At 32.8% G+C, this 23,726-nt stretch overlaps 1 protein-coding gene across 7 annotated transcripts in view; it reads right to left on the bottom strand.

Moving 5' to 3' along the window:
- The window catches only part of zfh2 (Zn finger homeodomain 2), a 561,880-nt gene that overhangs the window by 197,199 nt on the left and 340,955 nt on the right, over positions 1-23,726 (bottom strand). Inside the window, exon 2 of one of the 7 annotated variants that reach the window (XM_024364355.2) lies at positions 22,352-22,389. The exons of 5 other annotated variants lie outside the window; for them this stretch is intronic. The gene's annotated coding sequence lies outside the window, so the exon portion shown is untranslated. Of the gene's footprint in view, positions 1-20,065; positions 20,242-22,351; positions 22,390-23,726 lie in introns of those variants that run through there. One more of the 7 variants, XM_067046940.1, reaches the window with a different exon arrangement.

Raw genomic sequence — 23,726 nt, 5'->3', positions numbered from 1 at the left:
GTTTTTAAGTTCTTCCCACTCTTAGTAAAATATCTTCATCATACAAAAATTGACAAGAGGATCAATCTTTGTAAGGAATTGCTTACATTTAACATTACATGTTATTGCTTATATAAATTTATATGTAAAAAAAATATTTATTAGTACATTATTGCATACATTGGTTTAATTCTCTATCATATAAAATTTGTTTTATAAATGATATATTGTAAACCAGACAGATAATAACTCATATCACACAGTATCTTAAATTATTGTGTGACCTTTGGTAATTATCCGATGTATATTTGTACAAGAATTTATTTTGAACAAATAAAGTTATTATCTATTTATCATATATTCTTATTTATTTAATTATTATTTAAATTAACTTAAATAATAAAATGTATTTTTATCGTTAATTACCTAATAACTGACTATACGAGGGTAAAAGTTTTGCGAAACAGAACAATATAGCAACCTAAAAAAGGCTTAAAATTTCAAATTTTGAAACAGATTTTAAAACGTAAAATAAAGGATTGGTATTCTAAAAAATTTAAACAAAAACTTTTTAAAATATATACCGATATAATATTTAAATAATTTTATAACTTTAAATTTTATATATTTTTAAATTAACCTAATCATCTACATTAGATTTCAGTCGAAAACGTAGATAAAGATAGGTTCCTAAAAATCTCTCAGAAATCGTTACGTAAATTATTGAGTCGAGTGATGACTACAACTAACAATAACAGTAAAATAATTACTAGAAATGATTATTGAATGGCATAGGCTCAATAATTTTTTTTTTATTATTGAAAAAATTGATTAGTTTTAGATGGCTTTTGGACTAGGGTCTATTACAGCACTAGAATGCACTCTATCGTCAGTCAATTATGCAATGTAATTACAATTGACGATTGGTATAATAAAATAAATGTGATGAAACAAAATGAATATATCTGTTTAAAACGATCCAAAGAAAAATCTTTATTAAGGTCAAAAGCGAATTTATGTTTCAAGACGTATTCTATAAAAATGTGAGAAAAAAAAAAAAAAAATCATATTTAATACTATTATAAAATTATCTTTTATGCTTCAATAACTATTAAATCTCACATTATCTGAAACGCTTGCGTGATATCGAATCCTTAAACAATGAAACTGATTACCTAGCATTGTGTTTTATGTTCATTTTTGGGCTATGCGAACCTTAAATTTAATTTTACTGAACGAAGTAGTAACTTATTTTATTGTTCTTCTTCCTTCAAGACCATTATTCTCAATTAGAAAAGAATGTCATTTGAGAAAATGAGCAATAAAAAAAAAATTGAGTACTGTATGAAAATCCTCTGTTAATAAGCTATTAGTGTTATTATATTTTAAGAGCTCATAACTAATAAAACCTTTATTAAATTTCTTATTATTTTCATTTGGTCCTTACTTGATGGAAATTTTAGTACTTCATTCACGAAATATTTCATTAAAAACACTTAAAATTATAATATAAAAAAGGAAGTAAATCATAATTTAAATAAATGTAATTAAGTTAATTTATTCTTTTTTATATTATTCTCAAGACTAATTTAAGCCTTATAAAAATATTTGCAACATAATTAATATAAAAATCTTGCAGAATACGGGTACCGAAATCTTTCTTTAATCTTTTGTTAATTCTACTACTTTAGAAGACGCAATAATTGAAAGAACAGTAGGTTAAAAGGAATAATTAACTAAACTCATATAATTGAGGAATAATAAAACATAAAAATGTGATATTGGAATAGGTTTTATGAAACTTGATTCATTCAATAATACTTATAAAAACTGAATGATCATATAAATATATAAAAAGTAATACGCATCATTCCTTAAAAAAATATTCTTTAACCAAGGAATTTTCTTTGGTTCATGTTTACATTTTTACTTTGAACGGAAGTCATAGTCTAAAAAAAATTTCTAAATAATAAATCTCCAATTAATTAGATTTTACTCAGAAGTGTAGTCAAAAATTCAAACTTAATGAAATGAAAACTTTTATTGGAAAAAGTTATAAATAAATAAAATTGCGTTTTTTTTTTTGTTTTGTTTATTACGTTGTTTATATGCGTTGTTTATTACGGATCCCACAATAAATAAATAAAACTTTTTTTTATTAATATTACAGCTTATTTAATGTTATTTTATAAATTTGTAAAATTTATGGCAAAACAAGATACGAGATAAAAATAATTGTTGTAAATTTGCATAATTTATGTTAAAATATATAAATTCTGAGAAAAAAATATATATACATTGAATTCATAGTGGTAGTTTAAAATACAAATTAAGACTAGGATTAAAGCATTAATTAACTTCCTTAGACTTGGATTAACTTTAATATAATCAGTTAGGCCGGTTTAATTGACAAAAGGGAAGAGTACCGAAGACCCAGATGCGAACCGAGAGACTAACAAGACCCCGGTTATGAGAAGCTAACCTAACACCGGTTTCCCTTGGAAAAACTAAGCTTGAATGGGAAAGTTTTTTTTTCTTTTTACGTCTTTATTTTTTCATACATTTTTTTAGCTCCTCTTTCCGACGGGGCCAGTGAGGGATGGCTTGTCAATGCCGGAGCTCCATTGTTTGGCGGGCTCCAGGGCACCGACTCCCGCCAAAAAGGAAAAATTGACTCCCGCTCGCGGGAAAAGCCAAGGTCAATCGACGTCTCGCACGTTTCAGTATCATATTAGGTATCATCTGTCATAATCCATCGTAGTTTATGGACTTATTTATTTATTTATATATATAATATAATATAAATTTACAAATATGTATTTAAGACATGAAAACAAAATTTTAAGAAGTATGTAATCATGGTGTTTTAAAACAATATTTTTTTTTTTTTTTTTTTTTAAGCACTCGTTTTATTTCTAAAGTAGTAAATCTTTCTTTAAAAACGAACATAATAAAATTATAGAAATAAAATATATATCTAGGGAGGTATACTTTCCTGCAATATTTCAAAATCAACTTTTTATATTGAGTCACTTTACTCTTGTATTATAACTCAACGATTTAGATAATAATTGATATGATTGTTAAGAAGCTATGCAATAATTCACTATTTAAATTAAAACATAAAACAAAGAGTGTTAAAATTAATTAATACAAAAATTGTTTTCGAATGAAATAAACTTGGAAATAATAAAATGGTTAATGGATTGCATCTTAAGTATTTCCACCAGACATAAAATAATTGTCAACTCCGCATGCGTTAGGAGTTTTAAAACTAATAAATACATCGCCTTGTAACAATGTTTCTGACATTTAGGATCGGGGGTCTCGTTAAGCCGGATGCAATAAAGTACGCATAAGCGACCCTGCGCAGCGCAGAATGCGCACTAGAGGCGCAAGGCGCGAATGCCAGGGCGATTAGACAGATCCTATCGCCTCTTTCTTCTATTCTGTCTTTTAATTGAGTCTCCCTCTCTTTTTATAATGCGGTGTGGCTATTAAAAGGGTGAAACCTTGGGATGGAGGAATGCAATAAATTATAAAGGCTTTATAATTTATGAAAAACGAACTGAGTCCCCCCCCCCCTGATTGGCTGTCTATATAGACGGGGCTCTATTAGAAAATGTTTCAGTTCCTCACCAAGGGGAAAAGAAACTATTTGAGTTATTAGTGACTTTGACGAATGACCTTATTAAATTGTAATTTATGCCTCAATGAAACAGAAAATAAATAAATATAAATTTAAAAAATGGAATGAAAATATAAAAGATGATTTTATTGAAGTACTTCAGAGTGCGCATAAGTATTATTACAAACATGCATATACATTCTTGCATAATTTTACTACATCTAAACTCAACATTAAATAATTATCAGAAAAAAAAAAACGTAAAGGGTAGTGTTTTAGGTGTATCTTCCCCTCTTTTCATCAATAACTTTTTTGGAAAACGAAGTGTGGAATGTTATTATCAAAATGTGTTTAAAACTAAGGTCTTTTACTCCGTTCATTTCGGACATAACAAAACAAAAAAGGATGGCATTCATTATTTTGCAATTATTAACTCCGCTCTCAAGGACCAGCCGTGGAAAGGTCTCCCTAATTCTCGGCAATTTTAAACCAATTAATCATGAATTGAGGAAATGGGAGGTATACGATTAATATTAAAACTGAAAGCGTTGCAATTATGTATGTTGATAATTGATTCTTTGTAAGAGCGAAAACCAGATAAGCAAACAATATAGGAGAGAGACATAGAAATCATAAGAAATCCATCGAAGTTTAGAAATCCCTTCCTCCAGCAACGTAGAATCATAAAATTGAGTGGCTTTGTACACTATTGTGGTTAGATTGTGGTAACTAAAGTGTAGTAAGACTAAATTGTTTCTTAATTTTTTTTAAGTTTGATTTTTCATTTAATTATTTATCTTTATTTTTCCAATAGAGGAAGACTTTAATCAGCTCAGAGCTATAAATAGATGATGGAAGACTAAGACCCAGAAGCTGAACGCTGAGTCTACTAAATACTTGACGATGAGACGCTCATGAGGAAGGCCTGAGCCAGCGATTTATTGGACTCCGGGCGGGATCTTCTGCCCCAGCCTTCCGCTACTCCCCCCCCCCACATCCCTGTCCCGAACGAAAAGAGTAAAAAAAAAGAAAACAAAACCCGGGACTATCTGAAGCCTGTATCTTATATTTGTTCAGGTACTGACAAAGGACTGTACGGCCCAACATCTGCGCACAGGTAGTCCTTGCGCGCGCATCTGCCCTTTCATCCAGCTTATCGCCTAACTATATATCCATCTCACACCTTTTTCAGCTTCCATCCTACCTTTTTTTTTTCTTTCCTGTTCATCCTGGATTTTCTCCAAGTGGCGAAGAAATACGTTAAGGCGAGTCAAAGCATTGGCCAAACTCTGGCAAGTTCCCGCATGCACAGGCTTATGTGATATTTGAATTGGCTGATATTGGATTCCAAAACTTAGTGGCCTATCCAGTCCAGGCTCGGTTATTAAGCATAAATCAAATGGAGTTTGAACAAGCGATAGTGACACATACACAAGTTTGTGCTAAGTATATTCTACCAACTGCCAACTGATACACATTTGTATTCTCCTTGTTTTGAAGAATTTTTCTTAATTTCAGAATCGACAGTTCTAGTTTTCATTATAATTTTTTTTCAATTGGGTTTGAATAAATTCTTCAAAATATTGTCAATTAACTTTAGAACTGTATATTTAATTTAATATATCACTAACGTACATTTATAAAAACATATATAAAATATAAAAATACTAAAATCAAAGATCAACTTGAAGATTATTTCTATGATTTTGTTATATAAATCAGCTCCTCATCTAATGTATACGTTTTATTTTCTTTCTTGTTATCATAACAATAGTTGAAATTTGTTTTCCAAGGTATTTGTAGACATTTTTGATTGTAAGGGTCAAACGTATGAACCCTATTTTACTATCAGTTTTAAAAACTATTAGTTATATATAACTTATTATATGCAATTATTATCAAAACTGAAACCCGCAACTGGAAGGGTAGAAAGTGGAGAACTATTATATCTCCAGCACAGAGATCATGTTGCCTCCTCGGGGTCGTGAAGATGGCTGAACTTTCACAGATGGCACAGCTGCGATCCAAGTTGAAGCGGCGTGCTTTCTAACTTCTCGGTTAAACGGATTCTATATGGAACGGTATCCCCTTTTCTTTCTTTTCTTCAAGAGTATCTCTGTGAAGATGTTTTCCCGGAAGGTCGGAACGAAAGTTGTCACAAGTGTGGAAGAGGATCGAACTTCAGGAGGCGGGTCGATAAAGAACCACCTGCTTAATAGCTCCAACTGCGGTTCTGATTCACTAATTATTAAACAAACAGTACGTGAGTCACGCGGCGGTTCGGGAAACTATCCACGTATCACAAGTTGAGAATTTTTTAATACTTTATAATTGGGAAAATATTTAGAAATAAACTAGTCTAAAAACAGATACCTAAAATGGAGAGGAAGTACTTGACACCTAAGAATTAATATTCCATTAACAAAGATGGTGATGGCGCCATAGACGATCTGTAATACAAACAGGTCGGGAAGGTGTCCAACAGAATATCCTCCAAGGCTCATCATTGGCATTCTGTCCGAGTCGTGGATTTGGAGCAGTATCTACCGAGGTCTGTATTTGTTTCCAGAAACTCATCGGGTAAACACTTCCATGGTAATACTGAGAAGTTTTTTTTGTTTTTTTCCTGTTCTGTTCTTTTCTTGGTCAATGTCGATTATAATAGAGAATTCAATCGAAATCTTTTCAACTATTCCGGATGTTACTAATGAAACTAACATTTCATCTTGAAGCCGGATCCAGATGTTTGCCACTAGCCACAAATCCAAAACATCCGTCAACAATGACAAATAAATAGATTAATAAAGACTAATTCAATGAAATGTCGCATATTTTTAAAAATAAGATGAACAAACTAATATATACCGCGGTGAATTATATTAACAAGATTTAATGAGAATTATTCATAGCCAGTTGATAGAATTTTAAAATACATTAGCGGAGATAATTATATATTCCTTAGGATAGGAAAATTCGTCGATTATTTATAACGCAGAAAGTCAGTCTAAATATTGCACCCAGCATATCATCACTTAATGTTTACTAACAGATCCGAGCGACATTATCTGAAACTGCGTCATGAAGAATCTCCGGATCTGTGATTAATGGGTAGCACTCCACGGGTCCGAGTCCCTGAGGGAGTCATTACCGTCACGGTAAGCTACGGGAGGGAGAGGCTCATCTTCGGGGGAGAACATCGGCCAGAATGGACTAGAGGGATTAATAAAAAAAAAGAAGAGACAAAAAAATAAAATATAAAATATTCCAAACCGAAGCCATTAAACCATGTGGGAGTTTGATTTAGTGACGGGAGTCATATATTACAATTAGTGTAAACCGGTTTGTAGTATAATTGTTGCCGTGAAAGGGGTTGATGGATGGGACATGCAGAGGCCCTGAGAAGGCGATATTGGAGTGGGGGTCAGGCTTCTGAAAAGTTGCATCAAGGAGCTTCAATCCATTGTAAAGTATAATATTAAAAAAACTGACGTATATACTTTTTTTTAATTATTAAGATTAGACTACTAATAAAATTCAAAAATACTTTTAAAGAATTATAATAACACTCTTCATTTAAAGTTATAAACATTAAAACGATCTAGGAAGGATGATAGAAACAGTATAATTCACGATTTTAAATTTTATACGTCTAAAATACTTGACCTGTTTAGGTAATTTTCTGAAACATTATTTTTTATACCTCTCTACCTTATTGTTTTTTTTTTTTAATAAAAAAAAAAGAAAAACAAAGAAGAGAGAAATCGAACTATAATTTTAAACTGGACATTGAAGACAATTAAAAAAATAAAAATGATCTGCAAAAAAATTACACTTTGAAAAAGGAACTTTTATACTAATTAAATGTAATAAGAATGAAATATTATTTTAAAAAATAGAGAGAACAATAAATTATAAAATAATTAACACACCGAAGTCACTTCAACTCGGTAAATGGGCTACAAAAATAAAAGGAGTCCATTGAGGAGACGCCATCTATTTGCCGTCCTGGCAAAGTTCCCGCATCCTTTATTAGTCCAGATATACAGTCATTGTAAGAGCCACTTTCCACAGATTCGAATTCAACAGGCATTTTTCAATTACAATCAACCTCAGAAGCTATTATGAGAAAACAAGCCAAAAGGTGGGTAAGAAAAAAAATTAATCCAGGAAAAGCATAACGAATGGTTAATTTCTATAATATTTCCACGGCCAGGGGGAAAGTGTCTGGTAGGCATCATCGCCGAACATCGAGGAATTATAAATGATAAATTATTCAATTAATGGCTAATTAATAATAAATTAATTAAACAAGTACGAATGGCTATAAAAGAATACACACTACATTTGCATCTAAGAAAGATAAATACAATTCGTCACAATTATATAACCATACTCAAGGTTTTCCGATCTTTACAACTTCGATGACCCAATGTAAGGAATTATTATCTGTTGTTTGTTTTTCACAAAGCACAATAACTTTTTTTTTTACTTAAACTATTATTAACTGCACGATGCTTATCATTCACAAGTATCAAGTTATTCTGTTTTAAGTCTTAATTTTGAACAAAAAATATTATTTGTTATATCCCATCTATCTCTATTTCAGATATCTTATATTTAAAAATACATTATTTCTGTACCTCTTTCTTTAGGAGAATTTCTATAAAGTTATTTGTAAGGAATAGTAACAAGAAAAATTCTTGAATATATCCAACTATTTAAAAACATTTGAAGTTTATACACTCCATTAATAATAAATTAATGATTTTATTATTATTATTTTTTTATTGAAACAAGGTGTGATGAGAACAGAATGACACAACCTTTGATATCAAGGGCTCATATGTAACAATAAAGTTAAAGTACGTTTATTGTCATTGTTATCTTATTATCATTTTATTTTTTTGTTTATTAAAACATGCCAATTTTAGAATTTCAGTATTTATGTTATAAATTTATTACCTAGTTATTATTTCAAACCACCACAAGTCTGAAAAATATCGTCGCACATGTACTGTAGGAAACCAGAAATCCCTAAATAAAATTAATTTTCATTTTCCTTATTTCGATATTAAATATTTTATTTTCAAAAACAAGAATGAAGTTTTATCAGAACTATAAAAATCCATTAACTGGAAATGTAGTACCATAAAAAAGGACACTAAACCAGAAATAAATCAAACATTACAAAGCAGGCTGAAGAGATTTCGGGTAATGCCCTCTTCTGAGATAAAATCTTCGACCGGAGACACCATTTTAAATATATTAGGGTATTTAGAACCAAGTCCTCGCGCCGAGGGAAATAAAACCAGAGAATAAATGCCTCGAGGCTCGAAGTCCTAATGCCATCCGATGACCTCCGTACTGATAAAGTCTTCGACAACGGCGGACATGTCGTAAATCCCCCGTCGGCCGCGGACCATATTAGGAGTGTCAATGCAAAACGGGAAAAGGGGTTCATTCAGCAAAATATCAAAGGTTACGAGAATATACCGGTTTCCAGCGAAAACACACCGGAATTCAGAAGTTTCGTACACAAGTAAAGATGATTCCATAGTTCCTAATCTTAAACTGATTTCAGGATAGGTCAGGAAAAATTTTTTATTTTGTTTTTTAATCAGGATTGCCCTCACCAAAATTCTACAACCCAACTTTGATTTATTTTACTGAATAAGCAATCCTTTGATACCTAATAAGTGAAAAAGACCTACAATACACTTATACAGTTAATTTGGAAATCCTACTAGACCCTAAACTTATGTTTACACCTAATAGAACAACTATATTCGTTTAAAAACAGAATGAGGCTCTTAATTACCCACATTCTCCACTATGTACACCTCAATAATATTAACACCACTTCTGAATAGTTAACCATGAAGGTAAGAAACAAAGACAGTATAGGATTCAAATAAACAATTAATTCTAGAAAGGAGGAATCGCTAAAGAGCGTCGAATGGCAGGAAGCGAGAAGATCGTGCCCCGCGCATGCAGGACCAATTTTCGCTAAGAATTCCTGACATACTTTGCCCAAGATCCATCGGTACCGGCCGTTATACAAGACTTTAAAAGCTCCTTTATACTTAGCCCTCGTTAAAGAGCCTTGAAAAAAAGCTTTAGAATCTATTTGCATCCCGCGTCATGGGATAACGCGGCACGTACTATATGATGGAGAAATTGTCCAGTACTTAGACACACCTCCAACGAGCTACACAGCCCATTACTGGATCGTGAGACGCTTTTTGATAAATTGAAGGGAATCACCGGCTTTTCATGGCTGGGGCAAAACTGAACATTCATACCTGTATAGAAAACCTCCTACAACGATTCACCGAATCCGAGAAACAATCGGAAGTCACCCACGCGTCACTTCTAATTGTAAAGTCTCCGACACTGGAAGATCAAAACAACTCGAACCGCCGTTAAGAATCACTTCGGCCAATCATAAAATCCCCCGCAATTACAGAGGAACCTTACCAAATGACGTCAGATTTCGTGAGACGATAATTGTCGCTGATTGGTCCCTGAGGCAATTAGCATCGACCAATCACCGCACGCCCTTTATAATTCCCGAGGCATTTCCTAGGGACCTCTCGACTCTCGGAAGACCCTCGGCGGCTATATCTGAGGAACCACCGCCTCTTTTTTCCTGTATTTACCTTATCGTGGTTACCCCATCTTCGTGCTCACACCGTCCCCCCAATTAGCAAAGATGAGGTCAACTGTTTACGTCTCGTTAGTACACGCAGGACTACTATTACAAGCCGATGAGGCCTTTCCCAGAAGTCTTGGGTTACTTTCTCAAGTAACGAGCCTTACTGATTATTCTTCAGGTAAACATAGAAATTGAGGAATCCATTGAAAGCAACACAAGGGAAGAGAGCTCAAAAACTCACAGTATGCAGACTAGTACAACTCAAACATACGATTTTATCTTTATATATACACCATGGCCAAAACACACCTCAGATCCACTTCCGGTTTAGGTCGGTGTATCCGGTATGGTTTATAACTATGATCATATAGTCGGTAAAAACTTCCTCACCTATAATTTAAGTAATTTTTTAGCAAAAATCTAATAACTTGCCGAAATCGGCCTAATTAGAGCTCACAGTTAAGTGTAGGTAGGTTTTTTTTTCTCCTCCTTACCTCGGCAGAGCCATTGTAAATTTGTAGCCGAGGGGTGGGTAATTATCAGGGCAAGGTGCTCCACTTTGGGGCGCGACAGGTGGTTGGTTAACCCGAGCAGGCGGCGGGGGCGGGAAAAAAATGCGCCAATTATTAAGAAATTAAGGGCGGCGCCGTCGGGACCCTTCCGTGATTTCGGCCTCTTTGATGGCCCATCTTCAAGAAGCATGTGCTATCTTCACTTCCACGTTATATACAAATATAAGATTTTATAAATAATTAATATAAAAATGAAGAAAAAAAAAAAAAAGGAATTTTAAATACACAAAGGACGGATTTTTTTATTAAGCCCTACCACATAAGACTTACGCGGACGGAATCTATTAAGAAGATTGTGGAGATAAGGCAGGTGAAAGCGAACTACTACTGTTTCTCTTTTACACTCCAATTGTGCAATTTTTGCATTTATTCCGAACCTACTTGTCAATTCAGTTTTCTCTGATTTTCTCCATCTGGTTTGGTCTTGAAACAACAGAAAGATATATATACATACATCCTATCTTAACTCGTATTAAAAAATCTATATTCAATATTTCTCAAAATTTTTTTTTTATATTTCGAAGACTTATAATATTGTTACGTAGGTTGATCAGTCAAAAATATCAATTACAACACGAATTTAAATTTTATAAATTATTATTAATTTTTACAAGAATGCAAAATGAATATATAATATTTTTTGTTTAAAAAATGGTTATATACCATTTTCTAAAAAATTAGAAACAAAATAAATGAAATATTTTATCCAATAGGTTATAAAAAAAAAAATAAAAGTTTCATATTTTCAATAACTCATAAAAAAAATAATTAATAAATACTGAGGTTGGTGGGTTCTGCATTAAACCATTCATGGCATGATCCTCAAATTCCTCCATATTAATTAAGATTTTAATTAATTAAAAATGTTATAAGGAATTAATTGCTAACCAAGTTCGAATCGAGTCGTTAGCAAAACCATTTACATATAGAATAAAAGTTTTATAAATCGATTTGTTAAAAAAGGCAGATTTGCTAAGTACATCTTGCCTCTGATTTGATTGGATTTATGAGTACGTTGAACTGTCAAGGTCGTGTCTGTCGATTTCAGAACGAGGCACCCACTGTCGATTGTGAAGCAGAACTTGATCCCGTCGGTCGACGAGTCTGTTTCGTTTAAGAAAATGTGCAATTTATGATTTTATATGGAAGGGTCTATTACATACAGGTATAATTAAAAAAAAATATTTTTTCTATTGAAATATTATGTACTCAATCATTAAAAATAATACAAATATCTTAAAATGTGCTTTTTAATGAAAAAAAATATATAAATTCAAAGTAATTATGTCTTTTTAAAAAAAAAGTTTTAATCAAAATGGAAAAACGAAATCTCCCCATAAAAACCGCATAATTTAGATTGATATTAATTTCCAATATACATATAAGAGTAGATCAAAGAAGAATCACTAAAATTATATCAATAGAAAATTTTACTTAAGTCTATACTTCACTTCAAGCCGAGTTGAATAGGCAAAACCCTGATAGCATTTAACCATTGAAAATAATTGTCAACTGAAACTTTGATATGTATTGAGTACCAAACTTCCTTAAACTTATTCAGTAACTTAACGATTTATTTTTTTTTTTCGTAACATATTTTCGTAAAATTTCCGAAAACTTCTAAATAGTCGGTTGTCATATCTCTACATACCCTGCATACATTTACTATTATAATCAAAAAAGCTTTTGGATGAGCTTTTAAACATAAATACGTGCATACAATGTTTTTTTTATATTTAAACTTAAAATGAAAGTCAGGGGAGAAAAAATAAATAAACGATGGGGAGCCAAGAGACCATTACAAATGGCCAAGCAATTATTTGTCTCATTCCAGTCGGAGCCATGACCAGGAGCAGAACCAACCCGCCTCCCCTTTCTCTCTATTCTGTACGGAACGATTAAAAATAAATAAAAATAAAATAAAATGATAAGTTAATAATTATTATGATACTGCACAGAAAATAAAAGAAGTAATTTAAAATAAAATGCAAAATTAATCGTGCAACATTATAAATTATGATGCAGTGCTAAGGCAGAATAAAGGCTTTATATTCAGGTTAATGGCGCAGATTTGCATTATTGCTTAATCGACTGAGTCCATTTTAGTTGCTATTGGCTGTATTGTGTCTAAGTTAGAATTGTGCTGAAAAGAATGGCTGTGTAAATAAGTAACGGATTATTTCATAATAAAAATAAATATTAGGGTTAATAATAAGACAAATGGAAACAATAATAGTTGTGTTTCTGTAAACTAGATAAAGAAAAAAAATTTACAGCAATAAAATAATCTTCACTTTCAATTGAATTATTCATTAATATTTATTCATAAAGAAATCTGGCGAAATCCTTCTCGTTCCATTTCTGAGTTTAATTGAATAGTTTTAATGGATTTTGTTGTCAAAAAAAAAGCACCACTAATTTTTATTTTAATAATCAATAACAGTAAAAAAATATACTTATAGATTACATTAAGTATAGAGAATAAAATTATAATTATTATACAAAAAAATAAAATAAAATAAAACCGAGACAAAATAAAAACATATTAAATATGCAAATGGTGCCTTATGAAGATACACCCACGCCCCTCAGTTGAACCAAATTCAGTTCAAGAAGCGTCAAGTTGTTAATGAAATAGCATGGAGTCCTTCAATTTTTTATTTGTTTAAACAATATAATAAAATTTTGATATTTTTAATAACGCATATTCACATGTTTTATTCGAAATGATACATGTGATGTACATTAAAAACTTAACGGAATTTTATAACACTACCAAATGGCATAAAAAATATTTTTAAATCTCAACAATTTAATTTTATCACGCCTATCTTGAAACCATGAACAATCTAGGAATGAAGAAACAAATCATTTTTAAAACGAGTAAGTCCGATCAATTAATGGGAAACGTTTAACTGACTCTGAGGCAATTAAAATGCAAATTACCCTCATGTTAAGGCTATAAATCAATGGCGGAGTGAAATATCAATTATTTATGTATTATTTATGCTCATAGATTAATATTTGATGCCCGAGGAGATCCTATATGGGCCCGGTAAGCCTCAGACCTATAGCGTACGAGTACAGAGCTTTCGGTTGTCAACTAACGAATTCATCAGCCAAATCATCAATCATGGAGTTAATTGTTAAGGAGTTAATGATGAGGCGACTGTTAGTTTTGGCAGTCACGGAGGTATTCAATTACCGGTTTTAAAAACACATAAATTAAGACGATGGGTTCCAGAGGGCGTGAGAAACATTCCTCAGGCTAGGGACAGTCTTCTTAATCGGCATCGAAAAGGGAATCGCAAGATCCAATTGAAAAAAAAAGGAATATCATTTAAATGTCTTGTTTTGGGAGAGTTCATAATAAATAATTTAATAGAAAATATCTGAGAAAAATTCATATGACAAATCTCAATAAGATTTTAACATATTCAGATAATAATTGTTCTGTATAACTCCTAGGTTGGCCTGGAGATTATACAAACAAAAAAATTTAACTCACATATTAGGTAAATATTGAAACTCTATAACAACAATATGTAGATGACATATTCAGCTATTTTGTTTCCTGCTATCGAACTTCTTGTTCTTACCGAAATTTATTTTGCCGACGAACAATCCGAAGAGCTGGTTAAGCGAAATGCTTCTGTGTTAATATGAGATGTAGAGACATACAATTTCAAAATTGCTCATAATGAAAAATTAAAGCGAAAACATGTGCTATCTGTGCTATGTGTGTTATCTGCGTTATGTGTGCTATGTGTTGGGAACACAATGAGCAGTGCGGACGGTTCCTAATTATTATTCCATGTGACACATTTTCCTCCGTGTCGCCTTCCGCCGGATATGGTTTTTCGAACCTTTTCCTTTCCGCAACTCTGGCTATCGGCCAGCCTCTGCAGTTCTCATTGTTTCTCCAGTTTGTCAACCTCCTCTTGGCTTGATTGTACCTCCCAGTCAAAGTACGAACAACATAAGATACAGAACTCAAGAACATAAAGAAGCAACTTCTTCCATTCATGAAATAATCACATAGGTAATCCCCACATGCCTGGAATATTTAAGAGGACTGCTGAAAAAATCCCATCGATGATATGGTACATATGTTATGCATTGTTATTATCCCCTCTGAGAAGACATTAATACATATAAATAATAAAGCGAATATGGCACCTCCATATTTTGAATAATTTAACAAGGACCTAATCAACACCGGAATGGAAGAAGGAATCTAAATAAGAAAACAAACATGGACTAAATACGGGCCCGCACAGTACGCCCTTAAATATTCATCTAATTCAGTCATACATTCCTTATTGCCAGCCAGAAAAAGTTTCTAGTTGCCAGGGGATGTATGGGTCAAACATACGATTCAATGAAGGGAAGCTATTAGAAGATTGTACACAAGAGTGTCAGTAGGATACCCTGATTTTTACATGTCTTATAAAACATTCCCAGTTCTCTATCAAACTAACTAAGAATTGAAAAAAAATCTTTTGAAAATTATTAACAGATTGGCTATCATGAAAACCACAAATCTTCACTAAGGTCAGAAATAAACTATCGTGAAATTTACAGAATTTCTGTGATAAGTTAACAAAATCCCAGAATTTTCCTTAATTTTTTTTTTAGTTTACTGTGTCATCATGTTTCTTCAGCAAACACCCTGAAGAAACATGATGGCGCTCGCGAATAAATAGAAAACAAAAAACAAAGAAACGAGATTAAATTATTTCGCACTAATTTCAGAAGCAAACACCAATATATGATTGATGTCGGAATGATAACTGCCCAGTTCCAGGTAAAAACCCGTGGATAATGTTAAATAAAATGTTGACCGTGCTTGCGCAATGAACGTTTTGAAACCTAGTTTCCCGCGGAACGGCCAAGCCAAGGGACAATGTCTTTTTAGTTTTCGAAGCGAAACTAAAACTATTTACAACGACGAAGGAAAACTATACTATTTCCACATGCGTCTTATTCTCGGACGCAGATATGCCCCCGATGTGGCGAAATTGTTGCGTTGCGAGGCAGTGGAAATTTGCTGCATTCCCCCTTTCATAGTGTGACTGTCGTCTTGCGTCAAATGTCTTTAGTCGTTTGTAACTTAAGCGCGTTACGCGCGTTTGGGAACATTAGCAGGCGAATGAGGGACACGTTCGCAACATTTATAACATAATACTGAAACAATTGATTTCGATTACCAACATGAAATTGATATTCTCTTGGCCTCTGTGTTTAGCGAGATGAGGTTGTCAACCTTAAAAAATAAACCATTAATATTGCTCACAGTAGCTAACAATTTTAGCTACTTTTTAAATGTACATTACTAACTGCGCACTAACGATTAATGAAGACAGCTCCGTGTGGAATACTAAAGAACCCTTGTGATTAATTAATACCAACGGTATCGACAGGAACGAAAGAAATAGTCTACTTCAGAGTTCCACAATTATATATAAATAAAATTGATGAATGAATACACAAGTTATGTTTTTGTTTTTTTTAAATTTACAATTTAACATTTTAGTTATTATTTACAACGAAAAATCGATTAATATGTGTACTTGTGTATAGATCAAATTGTGCATAAACTTATCATATAACCTTATGTAGAAAAATAACGTTATAATTGATTGACGAAACATTCTCTTGTTTTCTGCGTTTCCCCTTTTCACTGACAGATTCAAAAAAACGCTCTGTCTTTTCCAGACCATCCAGGAGGAATAGACACCCTGATTAATTAGCGTATCTTTCATACAGAAAACTTAACTATTGGTCCCATCTGATATCGCAAATATATTACAATACATCATGATGTATCGATTTCACGTATATCATTACAAATTTATTGAACAACGAAGTCTTCAGAATACATTTACAACACGCCTCCCATAATTATCCAACAAGGATCCACTGCCATAGATCCAAGGCGGACACTAAAACGTGATCTTCCTATAATGACCGGGAAGAGGTACCGCATCCAGAACCCCATACATCTCCCCGGACAAACGGCTCGACGGCGGGGGTACGTCAGTTGGCAGTTGGAGACTGCAAACACCACCAATTAGTCCTGGCATTGTCCTGTCGAAGCATTTGTTGCTCAGCGCCGATCCCGATCTGATAGGAGTAGGATGAAGCGATACCCGAAGCGGAGGTTAATTTGCTGAGTACTCCGGAATGTATGGACTGTGGTTAAGGCGAAGGAAAAGACAAGGAGTTTGAGTTGTTCGGGTCAACAAATCTGCAGGATTAGGCAAGAAGTAATAATCAATACCGACCTCCGAACCATCAGCAGGAGTAAGAGCGAAAGTGTGAATTCGATGACATAAAGTAGTACTTATGGTAAGCCAATCTAAGCTGAAAGGTTTCTATAATATCCGAACTTTAAATATACAACTTTAATTTCGTACAACTTAGGGTACTTTTTTGAGCAAAAATTAAGTTTTTGAACTTAGACTTACTTAAAAAGTAATCCGTCTTTATTACATTTTAATCAATTTGTAATTGAGAAGCTTACCCCTACCAAACACTTTTTAACACATCACAGGGATAAATGAAAGAAAGAAAATACATTATTACATATATAATTTTTTTTTTTAAATTAGAATTTTTCTAAACTTGGTAGACAAGAATACTTGCTCAAAGTTCAAAGTAAGCCAATCTTACTCCGAACCACCAGGAAGACGTCTTTTAGAATAAGGGCCACAAAGAGGGATGTTTTTTATATTTTAAGGGCCTTATAAAAAGCGTTATAGTCCTTTGGGAGAGATCTTCGCCGCTATAAAACTGTAGACTGTATACCCCGGCCTGGCTGGGAAATATGGGGCTACAGTAGTCCTATACTAAAGGGCGCGATCTCAACTTTATTTTTATAGCTGGAATTTTGCTTTATTTATTTTTTTACATTTTATCCTTTATTAGAAAGTCGCTTACTTCATGACGACTAAGACAAATTTTACGCCATTCTTGGGAATAAATCTTTATTATTATTGCCAGGAGTGTCATAAAATTCAGATATTATAAGAAAAACTGTTCCTTACTAGGATATTGTAGGCTTACAGAAAAATGGAAACATTTAACATAAAAACATTTTAAAATTATAATATGAAGTTGATGTTGAACATATATTCAAGTAATTAAATAATAATAAAAAATATAGTAATTAATTAATAAATACCTAAAAAGAGTTGGAAATGAAGATGTCAAGGAAAATAATCAGTCAATAGAGTACAACTCTTCATTGATCAAATTGGGGCCAAAGCATTTTGCCGAGAGAAAGCTGAAGGGTAAGGCACAAGAGACGGTTCCCTCCCATTAGCGTACAACACAAGTGACATTTTACGAAAAATTTCTTTTCGTACATGGTTCCTTTTCTTTTATTACAATTTTCATTTCCCTACGGGAAAACCGCAGACTTTCTCTATAAACGAGAGAAGATAGGCGCATCTTAAATATCATTCTGTGGATGCGAAAATGTCGACTATTAACCTTTAGGAAATTAATTTTTTTTTTTTAGGAAGGAACACAGTTGTGGCCAGAATGCGTAGGAGATTGCGTGTCAGCAGCAATGAGTGGCAGAAACTTCAGTAACGTAATAGAGCAAAACACTTCCGTATTATCAGAATTCACGCACTTCGTCAAGCTCAAATAAAAACAAAAGCATACGATGGATATAAAATAAATTTCAACTTATAATTTTGTAAGCTTGATTCCTCTATTTAAGAAAATGGCACTGATTTTGCACTAAGGATCGTTACATTTCAAGATCCTAGCATTATTATTTTCTGGATAAAAAAATAAATGGATACGGAAAATGATATCAACACCAAGGGATATATTAGATCAACATAACAATTTCGACGTGGAGTTGGGGGGAGGGTGTGAAAATGAAGAAAATCCATTTTCCGGAGACCCTATCGGTTACCAGGATAGCAGGAGGGGATATCCAAGAGCGAGCGGACCTCAGCCTCCGGACCCGCCGCCGGCCCAGCCAAGAAAGGCGATAAAGAGAGAAAAGGATAAGAATGGGGTGGAAAGGATATTTTTTGATTGGTCGACGGCCATTTTATGAATTCAGGATTCCCTGAGGAAGGTGGTAGGGGCAGGACCTAACGATCCGCCCCCCGCGCACTCTCTATACGTGTTAAACACCGCCCCCGACCGCCCCCCCCCCCATCAACCCTTTTATTTATAACTTTATACTACGGGAAGGGGGAAGGAGGAGGAGGGCTTTGTCATTTCGTCCGGGAAATTGAAAACGAAGCGAACAATAGGATGTGCTTAGAGGACTCCTTCAGTCAGCATTGGAATGAGCAAGCATGGCCTCTGGGCTTCGCTTTATCAATTAACAGAATATCATTGTACAACCTACGCCTTCCTACCATATGTTATTAGCTTCCTCAATTACGAAAAGTAGAGAAACTATGGTAATTACTGAGAGGTAACTATAGGCAATACAACAGGTTGATTTATAACAGTACAAAGATTTTTATGAGTACTTTTCTTAGATTTTGGTTTATTCGTCATCAATGAATCATAAAAAATCCGAACTTTTTCCTTAACTTTTTCATTTTCCCACCTTAAAATTAAACCAAATATTTTATAAATTAAAAAAGACGAATGAATGTATCTGAAAAAATGTTGAATTTTTTAAAAATTATATTTCATTGGTACTTTTGAAAATTCACATTTCCCCATAAGTATAAAATAAATATAACAATGCAAAAGCTCACAAGTAGTTAAGGAAACCCGAACATAACACAGACCAAAACATTTTCTTTTTTAAATAAATAGGTTAGATGAATTAACAATAGTTGCTAAACCCAATTGTTCTCTTGATCAACCGTTGAACCATGAAAAAGATTGCCAATAGCCGACCTCCATTGAGCTATATTATTTGCCGAAGAGTCTCTCTCATTCTAATGTAAGCCACAAGCAGGCAGGCAGGGTATGCAAATAGCTCTAGGGTCACGTGCCATAAAAAATATAGGCGTCACCCTTCGAGCAACCCTTCATTAGTAATGGTATTCATAAAATGTTTTAATTGTCTCCTACTATTTTTTATATTATTTTTTACTCCTCACTCGTGGCAATTATTCATTAATAAATGGTTGCAACAGGTAGAGAAGGACAATGTGGAAAGACTCCGAAACGTTCCACCTGTTAGGCTTATAACAGTCAGTGTATTCAACTCGCTTACAATTGGTTAATTTAAAACAATACCTTAAATTATGACGAAGATGGTCGATGGGAGGAGGGTGGGAGGCACAAGATAACAAAAATAGTTAATAGCCATTTCTTCGCCGACGTTTCGCTTCACGTTTTTAATTTCGTTTCACTTTGTAAAGCTTCATCACCACTTGTAGGGCTGTTTCTGCTCAGGTCAGTACGAAACTGGTGCGATATCTCACTAACTTATTAAGACATTCATAGTTCCATTCAAAAATGTATCATGGATATGGATCATCTGTTTTTTTAAAAATTTAATAAACATTTACTAATTTAAACAAATTAAATCTTTACCACTACAACCCAGGAAGAGTCAGGGATGCAGTACTTCGTAAAGCGGCACTGTTACTAGACCGACGGTTGTGCAAGGAAGTGATTTGGTCATAATCACGCTCAGTTATTAATTTAATCGAGAATTAATTTATTATTATTCGAAATAGACTACACCGTATTGCAATTTTAGCCACTTTATGTGAAATAAATATTCTCATTCAAATTTTGCATATTTAGCGAATTTGTCATTTAATACATTGTCTGGGGTAGGAATAGAATACCCTATATATTGATAATAGAACGTGTATGATTTTATTAAATGGATAGCTTGAAATGAATCATACAATAATTTTAATTTAACTACGAAACTGTAGTGCATACGAATTTAAATCACATTGTTTGCACGAACCGTTGATTTGTTTCAAGACTACGATGCGATTTAAGATACTGAAACATAATTACTCCATCTACTTGGTACAATAAATAAAGTTTTCTTCAATAATTACGTGAAAGTACTCTTTATAAATCCCATAGGTAAAAAACAGGTTCCATACCCATCACTTGCTGAGGGAATCGCTACCAACAATATCCCAAGCCCCGAGGCGAGCTTAGCCCCTCGGTAAAAGATGGTTGCCCGCAGCTGGGAATACACCGTAGATAACCGAGGAGGGAATTACACCGCCATGTTGCTGGATTAGAAACGGCAGGCATTACCCTCCAAGGACCCGGTTATAATGATATTTAATAGTTTCCTAGATTTAGTGCTAATTATTCCGTAGTTGGCACAGTTCTAGGCTAAAGGGCACGGGGAATAAATTTATAACGAGATCTAGGGACATGAAACGTATCTCACCAATTAATTACCCGGCAGAGATTGTGAGATATCCAAGGCTGGTTGGATGATGCAAGTCCCTGACGCTTCTGATAGTCATCTTCGGCCGTTCCTCAAACCCGCCACCTTCTTCTACCCTCAAGATCACCCGTATCGACTTGTTTTTGTTTTTTTTAATCCAGTTCTTTCATTCGACACTCGATCGAAAATAACGACTAAATCTTATAGAATAGCGTATCTCTCCAAAACCGTGGGAAAACCCATCACGATAGAGAAGCTTAATTCCTGATAATTAAAAGTTTATAAATCACAATTCCTAAAAACGTGAGTTTCGTGAATACCCGACGTAGCAGATGGGCCTTGAGCCATCGTGCGCTAGCATCAACTCTGGCTTTAGGAAGAGAACATGTTTATCTTTTCAAGAGATCTTACAATTAACTAGTGTTTACTGACAAAATGCAAGTCTCTTACTGAATCTTAATTACACACAAGACATTACATAACAAAACCAGCATAGTCCAATTTAAAATTTCTAATTCCTCAATGTATTTAATAGGAATGTTTTGCATGAAATGGTCTCAGATTATCGCGATGTAAACGGATTTTTTTTTTTCAAATAACCTTAAAATAACAAGTAATTAGACTTTTATTAGAAAAAAAAAATTAGTTCCATTTTGAAACGACAAATATATAAATAAAATAACAACGTAAAAAAATAAAGAAAGCCAATATCAATAAAATATATTCATTAACTGAAGTAAACATCAGTCTGGTTCGATGATTTTAATGCATAAGTTATCTAACTTATTTAAACAAAATAAAATATTACATAATTTTTCAGCGAATCGATCGTCAACTTGACAGATACTACAAATAAAAATTTAATATTTTTGAGTATTAATTTTTTTTTTGAGAATTTTGAATATCGTATTTTTACAACAGGAAACCATTTTTTTTTTTTTTTAACCTAACCTCGGTATGCCGGCTTACACAACAAGAAATGCTACCAAAATATGGGAAATTTTTATTTTAAAATTAAAAAAAAAAAAGTATAATAAATTTTATTAAGGTTTTTTAAAAGCATAGATTTAGATAATTTGATTAAAAAAATTAATCTATTGAGCTTTTTTAATATATTACTAAAATTGATTAAATTAACTATAACTAAAACATACTTTATTTAGAGAAGTCCAATATCCAAGAAAGAACATACCTGGAACAGAAAGAAAGAAAATTTTAGATTAGAAAAATCATAGCATGAAAATGATTCAAAAGAGAAATTAAACCAGCCGTTATCCAAGATTTTCCTTAACAGGAAACACACCGGTGCCTATTGTCGAGTTTGCTTTCTATTTCTTTTCCCCAAACAATCGCCTTTGGCAGTTGAGAGAGAGGACAAAGAATTTCGCTATATTCTTTTTAATTGTTTCCCGCAGTGTGGGATCTAAGGGGATGATATAACACGCTCTTGCGATAAAAGAGTCCCACAAAGGAAGGCACAATCGGAGAATCAGAGCTATGCGGGCAGCTTGATTGTCACAGTCTAATAGCGTCAGATGGAATCTTCCCACATACGCTTCTTCTCGCCCATTTGGGGTTGGATAACATCTATCAGGGTTGTTGAGGATTGCGTTAATTGAAAACTATCGGGGTTTGTCAATATCGTCCTTAGCAAAAGCTGATTTCAATCGAATCAGAACATTGATATTAGGCTGTAGGGAGTTATGATTTGAAAATAATAACTAGTTTAATAAATAAAACTAATTTGGAAGATAAATTTTGAGCCCTGATGAAAACCTATATCGTGGATCGAAACGTCAGTATTTTATATGGTCAACCTCTGAAGATTATGTATTAATACACATAAAACAGTTACATAAGTAAAAATATAAATTTTTGAAATATTTTAACTCAAAATAACCATTTAATTATCCTAAACATAAAGACATTTTATTGGCTTAGAAAGAAAACAAGTTAATTCAAGTAAAGGGTTTTAAAATTTGACTTCGCATCAAGTACTAATGGTTTTTAGAAACAAATGTATTGAAAGAACAAACACAAAAAAAAAATTACTTAATTAGTACTAACAATTAAGTAAGCCCCATTTTCGAAGGGTAATAAAATATATATTATTACATAAACAAAAAAGAGAATAATTTTTAAGAATTATGTAAAACAATGTACTAAAAGTTATTAATTTATTCAATTAATAAGGTATCCAATACAATGACGTATTATAAAAACTATTAGTATTACCTTAACATTAGATAATTCATATTGCTAGTTTACAATCCATAGATATTTAGAATATTATTTTTAAATAATTTATTTATATAGATTTGCTATTATCTTCTGTAATTTACATTTCGAATTGTCCATGATTGGAAAAAGAGTTGTTTAAATTTATATACAGTTGTTTAAAAGTGAACCATATTTAATTTTTAAAAAACAATAATAGCGAATTGTTTAAAAGCTAATAATATTGGATCTAATTTTTAGTCTATTATTTATTTTATTTTATATATTATTACGTTTATATACATTCTCTTT

This window comes from Halyomorpha halys, unplaced genomic scaffold (assembly GCF_000696795.3).
Source record: "Halyomorpha halys isolate HHAL.00 unplaced genomic scaffold, Hhal_1.1 Scaffold332.1, whole genome shotgun sequence".
In the NCBI taxonomy this organism is placed as follows: Eukaryota; Metazoa; Arthropoda; class Insecta; order Hemiptera; family Pentatomidae; genus Halyomorpha; species Halyomorpha halys.
The sequence above is the reverse complement of the archived record's forward strand: the minus strand, read 5'-3'. Positions and strand labels throughout refer to the sequence as shown.